Source organism: Mesoplodon densirostris, chromosome 4, assembly GCF_025265405.1.
Source record: "Mesoplodon densirostris isolate mMesDen1 chromosome 4, mMesDen1 primary haplotype, whole genome shotgun sequence".
Classification (NCBI taxonomy): Eukaryota; Metazoa; Chordata; class Mammalia; order Artiodactyla; family Ziphiidae; genus Mesoplodon; species Mesoplodon densirostris.
The window spans coordinates 54,216,875-54,231,679 of record NC_082664.1 but is presented as its reverse complement, the minus strand read 5'-3'; the positions used below and the strand labels follow the sequence as shown (position 1 = coordinate 54,231,679).

General features: G+C 39.0%; 1 protein-coding gene across 4 annotated transcripts in view; it reads right to left on the bottom strand.

Moving 5' to 3' along the window:
* The window catches only part of MDGA2 (MAM domain containing glycosylphosphatidylinositol anchor 2), an 842,328-nt gene that overhangs the window by 820,536 nt on the left and 6,987 nt on the right, over nt 1-14,805 (bottom strand). The window lies entirely within an intron of this gene.

The window sequence follows — 14,805 nt, the reverse complement described above, 5'->3', positions numbered from 1 at the left end:
CTGGTGGGTATGGCAGATCCTTATTATCCAGTGAGAATCTAAGATGGACAAGAAAAAAATTTCAACGTAAGAAAAACTGAAATTGCTACAGTTAAGGTCCTTTAAAATAAAAGATTCATCTTCTGTAGAACACAAGAAACAGAAGAAACACAAGACAGTGGTAACAAATTTCCCCAGAGAAAAGAATTCATTCATCAAAGGAATGTTGTGGAAGCAACAGTTCTTTGCTGAGATTTGCTGAGATCTGTGATGAGGATTGCTTGAGCTTTTCATAATTTTACCTCTATCTTACCTAGGTGAACTGAAATGATGATACACTAGAGGAAGGTGTATGCAATGCCTCAGGTATTAAGAGGTTGGGGTAAGTAGCAACTACAAGGAGTGCAGAATTAGATGGTTATTGCTGGGGACTACCCATGCACTTGAGAAAAAACAGTGGAAGGCTGGCATCAATTTATTACTGTGGTTGGCAGAATACTGCCCCCTCGTCAAAGATTTCCACATAGGTTGCAAGGCAAAAAGGAATTAAGGCTGCAAATGAAATTAAGGTTGCTATCAGCTACCTTAAAATAGAAAGAACATCCTGGATTTTCAGGGTGTGTCCAATGTAATCAGAGGTAGATGTGACTATGGAAAAAGGGCACAGAGAGATGCAACATTGTCAGCTTTGCAGATGGAAAAATGGGCTATGGGCCAAGATATATGGGCAGCTTGTAGAAGCCAGGAAGGAACAGGAAATGGATTCTCCCTTAGAGCCTCTAGAAATTAACACAGCCCTGCTGACCCCTTGATTTTACCCCACTGAGACCCATGTCAGGCTTCTGACCTACAGATCTGTAAGAGAACTTTTATTGCTTTAAACCACCAAGTTTATGGTAATTTGTTAAAACAGCAATAGAAAACTAATACAATTATCAACTTAAGATCAAGTGTGAAAGCCAGAGAGTTTTCTTGTCAGTAAACGGAAACAATCTCATCTCCTTACAAATAGAAGGTAAAAAAAATTCTTGAGGGTCAGGTCCAGTATTTAATTATGTTAGGGGCTCTAGATACAGATGAATTCAACTAAAAAGTTGGCTACTTCAAAATAAAGGGCCGAGTTGGGAAGCTATGGACCCTGGAGATTTAGGAAATGAACATCGGGTTTGACACATGCAACAATCTTGATATCAGGTTCCCTGGACTATGTATGCCTTGAGAAGTGGCACATTCCTCCCCATGAGAGACTAGTGCTTCCTACTTCCTCCTTGATTGAAGACAAGTCAAATGACAGTTCTCCGCAAGAGGACATGAGCCTCACTGAGGATTTGCCACCGTGTCCTCTCCTGCCTAGGTCCACACCTAGGAATAAGTCACAGCTGGCTGGGGAAGCGCTGAGCCTGCAGAGAGAGGAAAGGGACAATGGCCCACAAGAGCCACAGGACCACGCCAACATTGCCAGCAGAGCTGTAGAGTAACTTCGGGGCTGAGTATGAAGATGCTTGAGTCTACAGGGAATGGGACATAAAGTTGGATCACTGAGAGTTCATTGATGCAGAGACCTCCGTCCAGTAAGACAAAACTTTTCTCCCTTAGAAACTAACCCTAAACCCCACACTGGTAGCCAATCCAATAGCCAGGGTTAAATTAAAACACAACCCAGCCATGGACGTATTAGAATTGCCAAGGAAGAAAGAACACTGTGCCCTGAAGGAAGTGGATTTAGCCAATAAGTACTAGCAGGAGCTGGAAGAATATGCAGGGAAACAGATTTTGAAGGTGCTGGATTAAGATGGGAAAGAATAGAAAGCTGGATAAGGGAGAGTTTTTTGACATGAGAGTACCTTCCTGTGATAAAGGATTTATTAACACCCTAGTGAGGACCCCAGGAAATGGTGCAATAATACTAGTAAAACAGGCTTGCAAACCTGGCTTGCAAGTGACACCCCTTACTAGGTGAAATAGAAATACCGGAAACAGAAACATGGCATGTAATGGAAAAGTAGATCAAAAGACAGAGTGTGTTTTATTCCTAGTAAGGGGGATAGATATGTGCTATTGTAGTCAGTTTATTTATTGATCCCTGAATTAGTTGGCAAGAGCCGCCATAACAAAAGAGCTGCCATAACCACAGATCGGGTGGCTTAAACAACAAAAAGTTATTTTCTCACAGTTCTGGAGGCTGGAGGTCCAAGTTCAAGGTGCTGACAGGACTGTTTTCTCCAGAGGCCTCTCTCCTTGGCTTGCAGGTGGAACCCTTCTTGCTGTGTTCATACCTCTGTGTGAGTGTTTTCTTGGTATCTCTTCCTTTTTTTACAAGGACAGCAGTCCTCTTGGAGTCCCACTCTTACGACCTCATTTGTCTTTAATTACTTTTTAAAGCCCTAATCTCCAAATACAGTAACATTGAAGGTTAGGGCTTTAACATAGGAATTTGGGAGACATAATTTAGTCCATAACAATCCTCTTGGAAACCAAATGTATAATTGGTCAGATGTAGAAATACAATGCATGACAATGGAGTACTTTTAAATGTTACCAAGACTACTAGTTATTTGGGGGAAGGGGAAAGGGGTTTCATTTTCTCTGGGCTGTCCAAAAAATGGGGCTAACCAGACCAAACACTATAGTCTTATCACAGAGTGACTAAACAAAGAATATTTCTAAAAGGTTAAGAGAGTGGGAAAGCTTGAGTACATATACTATTTAAAGCCAGAGAAATCAGCAACTGACTATGTCTGCACCAGTGAGAGGGGTCTTGACATTGCTGAGGTCAGGACTGACAGTAGGAGATGTCATCACAGACTTGGATTCCCTGACAGCAGTGGGAATGATAGGATCTCTAAATAATACAGGCCAGTTTGAAGCACTTAAGCATCAGTAGCAATGTTGGCACAATTAATCATAAAAAGCAGCAGAGTGGCAGCCAGGGTGAGGGGAGTCACTAAAATGTCCATTATCCCAACCCTAAACCAAGATAGCAAATCACAAACAATATTGTTTATCGGTAGGAATGGAAGATACTAGTGCCAGTCTTAAAACCCTAAAGGAGACATTATGTCCTAATTTTATTCACTAGTCTGCTCAATACAACAACCAAATGGACGATGGAAGATGAGAGTGGACTACCAGATATTCAACCAAGTAGAAGCATCAGTCACAGGTGTGTGGCTAGTTGTGGTATCTTTGCTAGAGCAGACTGATACAACTTTAAGTAACAGTAATTGATAATTGGTCTAGCAAATGCATTCTTGTCCATCTCTATCAAGAAGAAGAACCAGAAGCAGTTCTCACTCACATGGGGCAAACAGCAGTATACATCTACCATCCTGACCCAAGACTATACGTTTTTCATCCTTTTCCATAATATAGTCCATAAGGATATGAACTTACTGGACATTATGTGAAACATTACATTGGTCTATTATATCAATAACATCCTATTAAGTGGGCCAGATAAGCAAAAATTGGCAAGTAATTTAGAAGCCTTGGAAAAACACATGTGCTCAGAGAATGCAAAATTAACATCTTACCAATGAAAGTTTTAGGGCTCTAGACCTGAGTAATGCGAGGACAACTATTCATAAGGAAAGGACAAAATATTGCATCTCACATCGTTCATCGATAAGAAGGAAGCAAAATCTCTAACAGGCCTCTTTAAATTCAGGAGGGAACACATCCTATGCTAGGAATACTGATCTGGTCCATTTACCATGTGTGACAGAAGGATGCTGGGTTGGAATGGGGCATAGGGAAGTCAAAGGCTTTGCAGAAGGTACAGCTTTCACTGAAGAAATCCTGAAGTTTGGGCCATATGATCCCACAAACTCCACGATATCAGAAGTATCTCTGGTGGGAGAAGATACCATATAGAATTTATGTCAAGCCACAGTGAGAGAATTACAGCATAAACACCTAAGGATTTTAAGAAGGCCCATGTCATTTGCCAGAGATAATTAAAAATCATTTGAAAATAGCTTATAAGGTACTACTGAGCCTTGTTGAGGCAGAGTGCCTGACCACAGGCTCTCAAGAGACCATGTAGCCAAAAATGTCCATTATAAGCTGGATTCTGTCAGCCAAGTCATGCAAGGTCAAGTAGGCCCAGAACTAATCCATTATTAGATAAAAACGGTATATTTGGGACTGAGCACAAGTAGACAGAGAATGCACAAGTGAGCTACATGCAGAGGAGGTGGTCCGGACCCCTACATCTACCCTGAATAATGAGCACTGGCTCCCTATCATCAACTCCTACCTGTGACTGCATGGGAAGTCCCTTATAATCACCAAGTCCAATAATGGTCTACAGATTGGTTTGGCTTGATATGTGGTACATACTAAAAAGGAACTGCACCCCACTAGGAGGTGCCTTCAAAGTCAGTGGTGAGGGGAAATCTACCCTCAGAACATGGACAGAACTTCAGGGATCATACACTCTGTGTGGAAAGAGAAGTAGATGAGGTAAGAATATATACTTACTTACTTGTTTATTTATTGGCAGTGAATAGCTTGGCTGGTTGGTTGGCTGGATGCCTGGAGTGGACACAAAGTAGACAGATCTTTGTCTACCATGTTATTGCCCCCAAGAGAGCATCCACCATGAAAGAGTCATGTTGCAGACTGTACTTTCTAAAGAAGGCTGAAAAAATGTCTCTAATCACACAAATCCTTCCTCCAATGTGAACTTGGCACTATTCCCATCAACTATTGGGATCTATAGTCCCTTCCTTTCAACCTGGGTGAACATTTGTCTCTGCCTCAAACAAGAGTATATGGAATTGATGCACGTGGCTTCCCAAGCAAGATCCCAGGAGACTACTTCTATCCTCTTGGGATACATGCTCTTAGAATCCAGCCACCATGCTGTGATGAAGCCCAAACGATGCGACAGCCCACACAGAGACACCCCATATAGGCATTCTACCTGCCAATCAGATGAGGTCTCAGCTGTCAGACAGAATAAAGATGCCTCCAGATGATTCTAGTTCCTGGATGTCAAGTCACCCTCTGCCTTCAAGTCTTCCCAGGTAAGGGTCCAGAAACTATGGGGCAAAAATAAGCCATTCTGACTCTCCCTGTATGAATTCCTGGCCCACAGACTCCATGAACATAATAAAGTGGCTGTTCTCTACCACTAAGTTTGGATAGCTTTTTACAGAACAATAGTAATTAGAGTAAAGCAATAAACAGCCAAATAGACATGAAGACTTGACCAGTTGACATCAGTCACCTCAGTGTTGTTCAACAGGGGCAAGAAGAAAGCAGCCACAGTGAAAAGTATGGACACTATGCATATATTGAGTAGCACAGGTTCCCATTCATAGAGGCTTATCAACTACCGCTGATGCTAAATGTCCAACCTACCAGTAAGAGAGACCGTGACATACACCATTCCTCAAGGAAACTAGCCAGCTATTCAGTGGTAATTGACTACATTGGACTCCTTTCAGACATGAAGGAGCAGAGAGTCATCTTGACTAGAATTGACACATATTCTGGATATGGGTTTATATGTACTGCCTACAAGGCCTCAGCAAGCACCTCAATCCAAGGGCTTTCAGAATATGTAATCCACCCAAACAGGACCCCTCATAACACTGCACTGAACACAGGGATTCACTGAAGAGAAAAGAAAGTACAGCAATGACTACGTGATCATACAATCCACTGGTTATATCACATCATGTGCCACTCAAAAGCTGCTGATCTGATAGAATGATAGAAGAAAGAGCATCTAAGAGAGCAACTTGGAGAGAATACCCTGAGTGGATTAGGTACCCACCCCCAGGATGTAGTTTAACCCTAAATGAATGATCATTTTGTGGAACTGTGTCCCTAGCAAGTAGAACACACAGGTCCAAGAGTCCCTTTACCTCCACTCCTAGTAACCCACAGAGGGTATCTGTGCTTCCAATCCCCATAATTACAGACCCGGTGTGGCTAAGATTCCTGGTTTCCAGAGGGGTAACACATCCCCCAGGGAAAAGAGCAAGAGTCTCAAACTCCTGTGACAGTTGCCACCTAGCCACTGTGGGTTCCTTGTGCAAAAGACAAGCAGGCAAGAAACAGTCACCTTTCAGGCAGGGATAATTAACCCTGATTGTTAAGAGAAGGCAAGACTGCTATGAACTCAATGTGAGGAGGGGAAAAAGACATCAGGCACCCAGGTGACCCACTTAAGTATCTGTTGGTGCTCCCTCCTGATTCTGAAAGCAAACTGACAAATGCAGCAGCTGTGGAAGCAGCCTGAAAAGGACATAGAGACCAGGATCCCAAGCCCTTCAGGGTCACTTACACCAACCAGCCCATTAGAGTTGCTAGCTGGGGGAAAGGGAGATCTAGAAAAGGTGGTTAAAAAAGGGATGATGAGTATCAGATCAGGAGAAGCAGCAGAGGCTGAAGTTTATCCTGCAGACTTTCTTCTTGTTTGTATCCCTAAGACAAGAGGCCTGCTCTCAGAGGACCAGTTCCCAGAAGGGATGAACTTTCATAAGCAAGCCAATATGAACACCACAGGGGTGATGTCTAGAAGATGTGATGCACTGTCCAGAACCCCTTCTGCATGAAGGCATTCATTCCCCCAACGCCCAAGGGTGTTACCTTCTGATTGCTCATGGTTGAGTTTCTCCCAGGATTTGCCTTCAACCCAAGGGAGCCTGAGATATGTTGCCCCTTCCCCAGGGGCAGCCCACACCCAGTGATTGGTGGAAAAGGGGATGAAAAGGATCTTTTCTCTATCTGGGACATCTCTGAAGGTCTACCTCAACTTCACAGTACCCCATTTGCTCAGTTTAGGACTCTGTTGTAACTGAATCGCAGCTCAACTTCCCCTGCTGAATTCCGGCTCCCTCCCTCTGTTCCAGGGGGTACTTCCAAGAGCACTCCCTCCAAAACCACCTGCACGTTAATCTGCCTCTCAATCTCTGACAAGCAGACACCTCATCCTGCCTTGATCCATCCTACTAATTCCCATGACCTGGGCCCAACTATTTTCCTGTAATAGCAATAAATTGATTCCAGCTGATTCTGCCTATTTTGGGGCCAATACCCTGACCAGACTAACTCACCTGTTCCTCCACATGCAACTTCAAATCCAATCCCCCCAGATCAGCATACAGTAGTATACTGGGAGTTTGCTTTACTGGTTTTCATTGATTTGCTTTATCAAACACTTCCCATTTGTAGAAATGCTGAGTTTTTCATTAATAATGAGAAAACCTCTGCAATGTCATAATGATTGTTGGGAGGATGACAGCTATGTACAATAAGTGAGAAGCAGTCAATAGTTAAGCCATCAGAAAAGATTCTTAGAACAATTTTAAAATAATCTTTAAAAATATCTAGACTTTACCTTTTGTCACAACTAAAAATATTTAAATAGCATTTTCAAGTTCATAAGAATCTCTATTCCAGTTTTTTTAGACATTTAATTGAATTAATATTAATTGTTAATATTTATAATATACAATTAAATGATAAACCATAACATACAGATGCATCTTAGGTATATAATTTTATACCTAATCATTAAGACACTATCCACCTTCATCCAAAATAGATCATTGCATCCAAGGTATCATTAAATACAAAAATTAGGAGCAAAGAAAGATATAAAAACAGGGTGCACTATTTTTTGTAAGTACTCCCAGATATATCATTAAATATGTGAGGTAGGAAAAACATACAATCTATGATTAAACTCTTTTGAACTTTGATTTGACTCATCTCTTACTCTATTCCTTTACAAAGGCTTGCAATTTAATTTGAGATTCTTAGATTGCAAAATACATGATGGCTCACTCCATTTAACAACATTATCACAATTTTCAGTGTGCAGAAAGTCATAGACCACTAGTTTCAACTATCTGGCTTGAATATGAAGAAGCACTCTTTAGAGAAAAATTCACAAAATCAATGTTTCTCCATATTCTTAAAGATGTCTGACTTTAAAACACAACATTCACAGCACCCAGTTATACTAAGTATTAATGAATTCCGCATTGTGAATTGTGAATGTATAGTGAATTTCAGGGCACTGCTCTTGCAGCCAGACTGAATTAGGAGTTAAAGTTCTAAAGCCTCAACTGCCTCTGAAAATTTGGGGGGTGGTTATCAGTTAAAGAAAACATCAGCTGTTTAGAAATGCATGGCATTACAGCTGAATATAATACCTTTCCTGTTCTCGCTTGAAATGGTTTCCTATCGAAGCAGTTTCTGTATCAATCACACAATAGCCAGAATGGTACAGGGTTATACTATATCACACAATAACTACATTCAAAAAGCATAAGAAAAAAATTACTTTTAGAGCAGCAAATGCTGTAGCTGAAAGCCTAAAACAAATCACTAAACTGCACTAATTTGTAAGCTTTGAGGTTTGAGGAACTCCCTGGCAGCTAAGAGAAAGGCAGAGCTTGCAATCAACTCTCCTCTTGAGCACAACAAGATTTTCAAGAATAGAAACCCGCTGATACGCTGATATAGTCTCCTCAATTAACTCTGCAAAAAATGCCCAAGCAATACCCAGAGGGAACTCAGGCAAAAATCAGGCCAAATATCACACTTAACTATCAATCTTACCAAGGCCAGTGATTGTTAATCATCCTGGGGGAAAATAAAGTAGTACAGTTGACAGTTTATTTTTTTTATGAGCACATGCTTCCTATTTTACATGGAGGAATATAACTACTTTTGCAGAATATCTAGTAGAGCCATGTCTTCATTTTTACAGGTCACTAATTATGAATATGCTTAAAATATCCTACTAGTCCAAAAATAAATTATACCAGAGAGAGTCCTCAGTATGGGCATTTTGCCTCTAAAAAGAAAAAAAAACAACCAAAATTATAAATCATATCTTCTTTTTCCAAGTAAGAAAATTATGATACAAAGTGCTGACATTAGCTTCCTATTTATATTTCTCAGGCAAAAAGCTAGAATTTATCACCTAATCTGCATTTCAAATATAGACTGAGACGTCACATACGTGGCACAAGATGATCCAGGTAACTTGCATGGCTTCAGCATAGTGGGTATAAACACACATATATGAATATAATTTAATAATACATATAAGAATATATACAAATACTTATTTTCATATACACTTCATATGTGATTTCAAATTCAGCCACCGGTAACTCTATGGTAGTTATTTAAACTGTATGAGTTTCAGATTTCTCATCTACTTCATTCAAAGATTAGAGTATGACATAATGTATAAAAAACTCCTAGTAGAAGGTGTGACATATAGGAGAGGCACTTGAAAAACGGCAATTATTCTATGAAAAAACTACGATATCCTATGTTTATTTTTCGATGACAGATGGAAAAAGAGAGCAGATAACCCAAGTTAATTGAATTTGGTTTTCAGATATATTTTAGAATCCATACTTGAAGACAGATATGGCTTATGCTTTAAATTCCCACTTAAAAAAGAGGAAAGACCAGTATAAAGACCTGGCTAATAGAGCAGGAGGGATGGTCTTTTGAGTATGCAAGTGACACTGGGCTTCAAGTGTATACATCACTATAGTTCAGGTAAAATAAACTTCACATGTATTGCTCTTATGCAGCTAAGAAACATTTCTGTCAATTGCAAAGACATAGAAGAAAAAAAGTAATGTGAGTTTCTGAAGGTAATGTTGGAAATTGGTGAACAATACAAACATGAATGATCACAAAAGATATCTAAGAACAAAATGAATGTTAGATGAGAGATTGCATGCCCTGCTGTCAACACTGAATCAGAGTCAGCTTTGCAAGGGAAGCAAGAAAGCCATCCAATTCCTCGTCTGAAGTTCAGCCATGAGACCCACTCCATGAATACACAGATACACCCACATACCCACACACTCATAGACAGTTAATATATATGAATATATATTTTAGAGTATATACATATATACTATATATACAAATATATATGTGTAGTTTATGTGTAGAAAGATATCTTCTTTACACTTTCTCTGAAACTGGAGAGGTGATTAAACTTAAAAGGTTTCAAAGTATTTCTTTGCATAAGTAAGCTTAGCGAATTAAGGCATTAATGAGTGGGTTTTCAATGATGACAGAAAATTTAAAACTTAAATGCTTTTTGAAATATCAACTAAAATCATATAATGATAATAGAGTTCAATGGTAAATTATGAAATCACAGGAAGCAGGAAGAAGGCCACTTTTAACCCCAGCTGCTGCAACTAGAGGAATGTTTGTTAGTGAGATACAGAAAATCATCAGAGGATAAGTAGCCTCTGAGTAAAAAGGCTGTGGCCCACTGAGAATTATTCTTGTCTTAGGTAAAAAGGGGGAAGTTTCTAAACCCCAATCTTAGCAATATTACAGGGTCAGAATGGAAGAGAGCTGCACCTCCTTAGGCAATTACACTTAGATGAAGCTACACATGACAAAGTAAGAACAAAATTAGCCCAAGATTGAAGTTTGATTAATTGTGAACTTAGACTGAAAACTTTAATATTAATAAAGCAGCTCTGTACAAAGAAAGGGTACAGGTAATATAGTCCAGTGTGAAACATGAACCAAATGAAAAATGTAAGCAAATAAAAGAATGAGGGGAGAATCACAATAATGGTGTAGAATAAGCCATGAAAAAGAAAGAACAAGTTCAGAACCAGGATAAAAACAATAACTATACAACTTCTTGATAACTTCACTAATTCTGAAATACTACCAGAATAAGATTGACAACTCAAAAACTACACGTCAGTTAAATCTGTGCATGTCACAGAGTCTACTGTGTGTATATACTTAAGGTGACATGCTTAGCAAAGCCAATATTGTTCATCCCTCGTAGTGGGGAAAATTATTCTCAACTGATAATTTTGTTGCTTGTTTAAAGTCTCAAGTAAAGATGACCTTTTCGTTTGGTTACAGAAGTACCTGACCAATATTCCCAACCAATAACTAGCTAATATTCTGACACTCAGAAAACTAGCCTAATGAATTTCTTCCATGTAGTTAGTTATATGAATGGGTATTATTGAGGTGAATTACCTTTCACCCTCAAAAAACTGAAAATAAGTGTTTACTAAGGATAATCAAAATCCATTATATATAAAAATGCTGTATGTAGCTGTTACATTGTAATGGTGAATTAGGTCCCAGGCTTTTCAGTTAATTCTATAGATTTTTTTTAATAATTAGGTGACTAGGTGGGAAACAGTCATTTTGGTCACTTTGGGACCAAATACACAATTAACTTGTGATAGCCCCACTTAATGATTTATTCTCATTTTCTCTGGTTTTATTTTTAAATTATCAATGACTTGTAGTCTTACAAATATATCCCTATTTGTATCATTTTTAGATTAGTCTCGAAATGGCAGGACATTGAGACTATTCTCGCTCCTTGATAAAAAAGCAAGATTTATACATCTATTTGAACACACACATATATAAATATACTCATGGTCATAAGGTTTAGGTGACACTAATTGTCTCTGGAGCTCTTAAATGAGGGGGGATACCAGCTCCCCACCCCCACCATTAAGGAGCAAAAGGAAAAACTCCAGGGTTATATGGATTGAGAGAAGGAGACTAGCCTGAGGAGCAATAGCAACCACATGTGCATACAAGATGCAATATCAAATGGCATTTTCATGCACATATTAATATTACATATACTGTTTAAAAATATACCACTTGAGTTACTTTCTAATAGACTGACAGATGGGAATTATTTTTTCCAGAAAAAAATTACTTGCTCCCTGTTACTTCCAAGCCCCTTATTCTGTTCTGAGAACCAAATGGCACTCCTACTAGGAGGTCCAATTGTTGGACCACCTGAGTATCCTTTTTTAAGAAGATAAAGGACACTTGCTATGCAGTCTCCCTCTACTCCAGATATAAAAATGCAACCAGACTTTTTTATTCTTGCTGTTATTTACATTTTCTCTGTATAACAGCCCACTTTCCTAAGAGCTGATTAGATGTGGAAACTGAGGGATGAAGAGCTTAAGCTTTTTTTTTTTGCTTCTGGTCATGGAGTAGAGCAGCAGGCGAACAAGAAGAAAGCCCAAGTTCCCCAACAGTTTTCAACCACGTTATGCTGCCTTGCACAAGAATAATAAAAAAAAAATAATGAAAGCACATACCTCTTTTCATAAAGGCAACGCATTCATCTCAGTGGCTGTACATTTGTAAAGAACAACATGATTCTAGACCCACAGTCCACTGCTCCTAAGTAGCAGGCACTCTTAAAAAGGCTTTGAAAAGTCTTTGACCTTAACTCCAAAAGGAGCTGCTCTGTAAGTTCAAAGCTTCCCAAGTTTGCGTAGAATTGGGGAGGGCTCAGTATCCTACAGGAACTTTAGAGACAACTGTCTTAACTCCTGATGAGCAGGTCAGGTGGCTCCACATTGCACACACACAAACCTAGGAGCTTGGTAGACATAAATATCTGAGCAAGCTCCAGAGTATCACACAGTCAAATTTATTTCACAGATTTACAGACTTTGGGGGAGAGGGAGTTACCATAGGTTTATGATGGATACATCTTTCTAGTTGGGACAAACTTGGAGAAATTGCTTAGGCTTAATACTAGACACGTACTGCAGGGTTATTTTCCTTTCTGCCCTACTATTCCTGCAGCTGTGATCTGTGCTTCAGCACTGGCCTATCCTCCCTCTTTATCTATATTACATCAACCTACTTTCAAGACTCAAATCATGACGTACCAGCTTTTTCAAGTTTCCTCCAACCATGGCAGCTATCAATGCTCTCTCATCTTGCACAAATATTTGTATATTTCTCATAGTCTTATTTTGTTTGTTTTTCCATTTGGCTTTATCTTCTTAATTAACTAGTAAACTCTTTTTGAATTCACAGCTCTTACTACTTAGTTACATGTTTAATCCATAGAAGTTATACCTTAATTTGTTGACTGAAGTTACCAGAACTTACCCACAATCTGACCAGAATCTGTGTACAATTCCTACTGAAAATTTCTGAAAGTTGCATATCTTCCTCAGAGTTTTATATCCTTCTCAGGAGACTCATGGGAGCCTCCCCCTCTTCAGTAGGAAGTGGACCCAAGGCAAGGCCTGGACCAAATTCATAGCTCCACTCAGAAATAACAGAGAGAATGCCCCCAATGTTTAATCTGTGCCTATCTCTCCTTAAGTACAATCAATTGGCAGGTAGGATAATCTGGTCCACTGGGACCATAGGCCCTGTTTAAGAATTCCTCATCTTTCTATCTTTCCGTTTCAGGAGAACAGAAAAATCTACCTGAAGTTGTCATTCAGTCAAATGGCAGACATTTCTTTTTCTTCCTCTGTTTGACACACATGAACAAAGTTCTATTTACTTCAGAAAAAAAATAGTTTGCTGTTTTGCTGTTACTTAAAGGACAGATATATTCTTCGAATGGCCTTTCAGGCCAGTATTTGAGTTCCTACTCATCTCACTGAGATTTCACTGCCCTTTGTGCTGTCCTTTAAGACTGTGGGAGGTCTAGCTATGAACCAACCCTTCCTCTTTCAGACATATATGTTTCCCTTTCTACAGAATCACTCCATTATTTTTATCCCTCCCATTCTTATTCCAACAAAACAGGACAAGAAGTATGCTGCTTGCGGATATGGTAACATGTCACATATTTGACCCCACCTGCCAACCACACAATAGTCCTTGGTATAGTTTTGAAGGGGAATAGCAAGAAACTGATGTCTCCTATTTTTATGTAAAGTTATAGAGGTAGCATACTAAAAGGCAGAAAGAAAAGTTACATCATAATTTCTAATACCTTTGCTCCTACCATAATATGTCTTTAATGGGTAAATTTATAGTAAATGTGTAATAGCCAAAAAAGATGTTCCTAACATTTGAAATCCTTTTCTATGACTGTGAACTCCTGGGGAAAGTATGATTTAGATTATGAAATGGAAATCATCTTTCTTACTGAATTCAATCAATTACTTCAACAGGAAAGGAAATAAGTGTTTTAAAACACAAGACAGAAATAGTATCTTGGAAATAGTATCTTGGCATTAGTATCTTGGAAAAGTAGTAAGAAACCAATATAAGAGAGCTTAATTGGGATCAGTTCAAGGTCATATAAGTTAAGAAAAAAAATGAAATTGTACTAGTATAAAATGGGAAATAACTAAGTGCATGATCCAATAATGGAGATGAGGGATTTTAGCAAGGTGACAAAAAATATCCATCCAGTGAATAAGTCTGGATTGTGGAAAAAAGAGTTGTGAAAGAAATCTCACGAATAGGATAGGACCACCATCAGAGCAGCATAATATAAAGCCATTGCGTCATAAATTAGTGAGATGATTTAATGCCATCGTAAAGTCTCTTCTGACTTTATGATTCTACAGGGCCAAAATTTTATTAATTGGATTTGAAAATAAAAATAAGATACAATGGCCTATAAATGAAATCATTTATTCATTCTGCTCTAAGTAATATTTTTACATTGACAGTCACTGAAGCAAAGAAATGAAATTTCATTTTGAGGGACTATTCAGTTAATGGCAATTACAGTGAAGCTAAAAACGTTCACCCTATTCATACTTGAAATGAATTCAATATAATACTTTGCTTGTCCTTCCAAAATAGCCAAAAGGGAAAGTAAGATCTTCCCCCAATTCAACTGGGAGCTGATAGCACCTTCCTTTAGTTCACTGCAGCTGCCAAGAGCTCAGTTCCAGGACTAGGCGGGTATAACTGACTCTTTGCCTTTGACTTTGTGGGTTTTGAGTCTTGAGCCCAACTCTTCCAAGACTCTTCCCAAAGCATGAGGACCAGGCCAGAGAACATGAGTGATGAATTATCTCGGTAGGTGCAAAGCAA